Here is a 4,983-nt window from a genome sequence, read left to right on the forward strand (position 1 = left end):
CTTGGCATCCCTGCTGCCTTGAAAGCCACATGCCAGTGGCAGGGTCCAATCCTGATGTGCCCTGCAGCACCCCAGGTGACATCCCTGGCAGTACCCACCAGCTCCTGAGCAGACATGGCAAGAAAATACTAAAATGTTTAAAAGCCTTCAAATCTACTCAATGAAAAGGCTTTCCCCAGCCTTGGACCACAAAGGTTAGAAATCAGAGAGAGCCCATGAAAGAGCAAATCTAATAAAGGGAGTTTTAATCAGAGCCAAGAGAAGGGGGTGAGAGAATGGATCAGAGTTGTAAACTGGCTGAAAATCAGTCCCTTCGTTATCACAAACACATCATTGGAACTTAATAGTATTTGACATCTCATTAATTTAAACCAGGAGTCTGGGGAATAGAGAGAGAAAAAGAAAGAACATTATTAATTTTAAAGACCTCCTCCTGTAAGGGCTCACATTGAAAAAGAAAAGAAAAATGTCAGAGGAAAATTGTTTCTTTATGTTTTTCCTCAATTTCCTGCCCTGTCTTTTTTCCTATAGCTTGGAAGAGGTTGATAGGCATGGAGAACTCTGGTTGAGGCTTCCCATTCCCCTCCCCAGCCCCAAAGGGGGAATGTTCAAAGGCCAGCCCAGCTCTGGGTTCCCATGGGGTGGATGTGGGGTGGGATATAGGGTGCACATGGCACAGCCAGGTGTCCCTAGAGTCACCTGGCTATAAACCAGCAAGAGCCATGTGCTGTGAGTCATTCACGGACAGGGCTCACGCAGCCTCGGCATGCTGCCCAACAGTGTCCGTCTGTCCTGCATGCACCGCTGGGAGAGGAGCTGAGGACCAAAATAGCCATCCCTAAATCCAAGAGCATCCTCAGAGGCTGCAGTGAGGGGGATATCTGCTCCCTGCTCCCCTGCCAACGAGGAGCGGAAGGCAGAGCTGCCAAAAATAAAACGATTCAGGACACCGGCTCTATTGTAAGGGCAGATGGAAGGCGCTGGGGCTGCGCTTGAAAAGGCAGATCTGAAAGGATGGAATTAAAGGGACTTTGGAGAAAGAGAGGCTTTCTGCTAAAGCTGATGTGCTGCTCTGCAGATAAGGCTCCACAGGTGGAGTGGCAGGCACTCTTTGGATCTAATTGGGAAAGGGAAAAACCCACCTCAACTGTCCCCAGATGCCTTTGGCAGCAGGAAGGTGGCTTCCCTTGCTCCTCCAGCTCCCACTGCCAACTTTTTAAAAAGCACTTCTGCATCTTGCCCTGGTATTTCAAGAGAATTCAATAATCTTAGGCAATTATTTCAAAAGATTTTTGAAATTGTCCTATTTTTTCCCCTTTCAGTGTGGCTGCACATCACAATGCCCGAGAAGGCCCGGCTGCCTGCGGGGTGGCCAATTTAGCTCCATGGATTTTGACTGCTTTCTCAAGTCCCACTATTGATTTTCTGCTGGGTCCAACTGAGAATTCAGCTTATTATAAAAATCACAACTGGGGCAGAGCAATGTAGCCGGTGCTGCCTCTAGATGAGGCTTCCAGGCTTCCACCTTCCCTGAGAGTGGGTCCTGCTGCCCTGCAGGCCCTGTGCTTGTAGGGCTGATGGGGTGATGTGGCCTGTTGATAAAGGAGAGACATTTCCCTGGCTTCCCCAGCATGCCCAGGGTTTGCTCTGCACTGGCAAATACCTGTTTCCTGTCTCATGCCCTGTTTAACAGCATTCACTCTCACCTGTTTCCTGCACAGACAGTTTTAAGTCCTCAATTTCTCTCTTCAGCCAAGGACTTCATTCGCTGCCAATGAAGCTGATGGTTTCAAGAGCTGGGCCAGGTGACTTGCCTTAAGGCAGATGTTCAGTGTTACTCAGCCAGCTGAAAATGGGGAAATAATAGGAAAAACAATGACTTCCATGCTGAGCTGCTTGTACTGGCTCCCAACCTCACCATCTCATGCCCAGAGGACACCCTAGTGCCACCATCTCCCCCCTGCTAACTGAGTTTTACTCCTCATTGCTATTCAACATGCCCTGGAAGGAGTAAGGAGGCATCAGAAATGCTAAAGCCACCCCACAATGGCTTTGGCTTTTGTTCCCTGTTATTGCAGCCTCCTGACAGAGCAGGAGCACAGAGGGGATATTTATGAGCCCTACCAGCAGTGGGCTCAGCTCTGGGCTGTGTTTAAAGCATCTCTGTGTTTTCCCAGCTTTAACCACCTCCCAGATATTTACAGCATTTGACAGCTGGAGACACAGTCAGGCTAAATGCTCATCTGCTTTCATGAACGGCCTTGTACCTCAGGGGAAAATTGTTAGGGGATACTGGAGGGGAGGGGAGGGCAGGTCCTGGATGGAAACATGGACATTCCTCTAGCACAGCAGGTTCCCCTCCCCAAATTCCCCAGGTGAGCATGGCCAGGAGGAGCTGGGAAGGGACATATTGTACCAGTGTGAGGGACCCCCTGGTCCCTGGCTTCGTGCACAGGGTTTAGCAGGTTCCGTCTTGCCTTCACTCTGCTTCCCATTCCAGCTACAGATCTGCCTCATTTTTCTCTCTCTCCCACATCCCCTTTATCTCCTGTTTATTTTTCTTCACTGCTTTTGCATCCTATTCATCTGCCTTTCTTTCCATCTCATCTCCCCCATCCTGAAAGGCTTGTCAGGAGAAGAAAGAGCAAGCCCAGCTTCTCCCAGCTCTATTTGCCAAATAAGGCCTAGAGTCAGGTTTTATTTAACAAAAGGAGAATGAACTGAATGCAAGTAGGCCAGAAGAAGCGCCTGTGGATAAAAAGGATGACGGCAAAGAGAAGGATGAGCGCGGCAGAGGCAGAGCATCCCCTTGGGGTTCTGGGCACAAGCTTATTGCCAGAGCCCAGGTCCAGTGCTGGGGCAGCCCTCGGCCGCTGTGCTCGTTAGTGGTGCTAAAATAGCGTGACAAATACGGGAGTGTCACAGGAGGTTGGGGAGCCAGTCAGGTGCCTAATGAGCTGGGTTAGGGCGTCGTTATTTGAAGCCAAAGCAGTTTTCTTTCCCCCCATTGGCTATAATGCAATTAGAGAGGCAGCGGCTATTGGGAGCGGCAGCAGCAGATGTGGGGGAGCGAGGAGGGGGAGAAAAGCTGTGGAAACCCCTCCTGCTCCACGCCATGGTGTGGGAAGCACAGCCTGAAAAGGAAGAGAAACTGCAAGCCCAGCTAAAGGATGGTCTGTCTCACCAGGCCCCCAACGACATGGAGCATCAAACCCCACAAACAACCTGAGGACAAAATCACCTCAGCCCCGACCTGCAGCACATCTGTCCAGACTCTCTGTCCCTAAATCTCATCTCTCCTGGTGCCTCCCTTCCCGCCCAGGGGCATCTCTTGGTGCTGGGGATGCATCTGCCCTCAGTCAGCATTAGGCACGGAGGGAGCTTTGCCTTGCCTGATGGCAAACCCTTCTCCATGCCCTGTGGGCTGCAAGGCATCGCCCACCTCCCTCCAGCCTTCCTCAGTGATGCTAAGGTACCTTACAGAGCCCTTATAACACTCATGAGGCTCCTTGAGGGATCCAGGGGGATGTAATGCCAGCTCCTCTCAGTCTGCACCCCCTCCTTCAAGCCCAGGCTTTCAGGGTTCTTTCTGCATACAGTTCACTCAAGCAGGCTCAAGGCAGCTGAATCAAAAGCAACTCGAAATACATTTTTGCAGCCTTTCTGGAAAAATAGCCTTTAAAGAGGGGCCTGGCCCCGTGCCCAGGGAAGTTAACTTCAATTGACTCGGCTGCATTTTGCTCCAGGCCCTCTCTGATTTTTCTGGAGCGCCTTGTAATATCAAAGTGCTACTGTGAGGAAATTAAATCCACTGCACTTAGCACCAGTGTAAGCTCTTTCCTCCATGCCACACTCTTACACAGGCACCAGAGTATCTTTACCATCACCTACCTCAGCCTGCATCACTGCAAACACGTCCCACAGCATCTGCTGGATCAGGTACACAGCTCTCCTCCCAGGAATTTGCAGGTTATGGCTCCTGGCTTCACGTCATTCGCCAGGCTTGCTCCCGAGATGGCAAGAAAAGAGACCCACAGCAGAAACACTACTGCATAGAGCTTGGTGTTGGGATTTAGGATTTTTCCTTGTGTTTCTTTCTCTCATGGAATTTCATCCAGTCTGTCGCTAAGAAACCAAAACGACCAGTACTTAGGAGAGACCAAAGAAGTTGCCAAGGGAAGAGTGCGGCTGGCTACTCTCTTATCTGAGGGGTTTCTCTTGGAGGGGCAGAGATCCTGTGAGATCTGTCTGGGGAAGTGCACTGGGTGCAGATCCCTGAGATCTGTCTGGGGAAGTGCACTGGGTGCAGCTCCTCACTCTCTCTCCTGTCCCTCACAGAAGCCGCTGTGCTCCCTGAGGGGAGATTTGGCAGCGCTGCGAGGCTCCGTCTCCTGCTGCCTTTGCCACCGGGAGCCAAGCTGTGCTTGTGGAAGTGGCTGTTGCACTGGGGCCTTATCAACACCCAACCCCAGGAAAAAAGGGCCCTTAACCATCTGCTCGGGTGCCTCAGGGCAAACCCTGGGGCCTGTTCCCCTCAGGGGAGCCTCTCCCGGCCGTGTTTGGGAGCCGGGCCCTGTCATTTCTCTGTCACTGCTCCGGGTTTTTGCTACACTGTAGCCGCACACGCTGTGCCAGCCGGGGCACCCCGTGCCTCCCGGCACAACTGCTCAGTTTCTGCCGGCTCTTGCTCGCTGCCGGCTAAGCTGCCCCGCCGTTCCTGCCCCAGCCTGGCCGCGCCGCCATCACCCCATGAGGGAGACGCGCACAGCGCCCCCTGCCAGCGCGGGGAGCCCCGCCCGCCTGCCCGGCCGGGAGTCCGCAGCGCCCCCTGCGGCCGGGCCGGGAACTGCAGCGCGGGCAGCGCAGGGCCGGGAAAGGAAAGGGAAAGGGCCAGCACTGCTGCTCCAGCTTTGCGTTCCCGTCTTCCCCGTTCTTAAAGCCAGCTCTGCCCAAAAGCACCAAAGTTACAGTAATTCTGAGGGA

The 4,983-nt window shown here is 52.8% G+C and overlaps 1 long non-coding RNA gene across 1 annotated transcript; it reads right to left on the reverse strand.

Annotated features, from left to right (window-relative positions):
* Positions 1-231: 231 nt before the first annotated feature.
* On the reverse strand, positions 232-4,310 carry LOC113459383 (uncharacterized). The gene is made up of 3 exons (XR_003380551.2): positions 3,892-4,310; positions 1,707-1,846; positions 232-379 (listed from the first exon to the last, which is right to left on the reverse strand). It is a non-coding gene; the product is annotated as an uncharacterized LOC113459383 (long non-coding RNA).
* Positions 4,311-4,983: the final 673 nt, after the last annotated feature.

The sequence above is a fragment of the Zonotrichia albicollis genome, chromosome 11 (assembly GCF_047830755.1).
Source record: "Zonotrichia albicollis isolate bZonAlb1 chromosome 11, bZonAlb1.hap1, whole genome shotgun sequence".
Taxonomy (NCBI): Eukaryota; Metazoa; Chordata; class Aves; order Passeriformes; family Passerellidae; genus Zonotrichia; species Zonotrichia albicollis.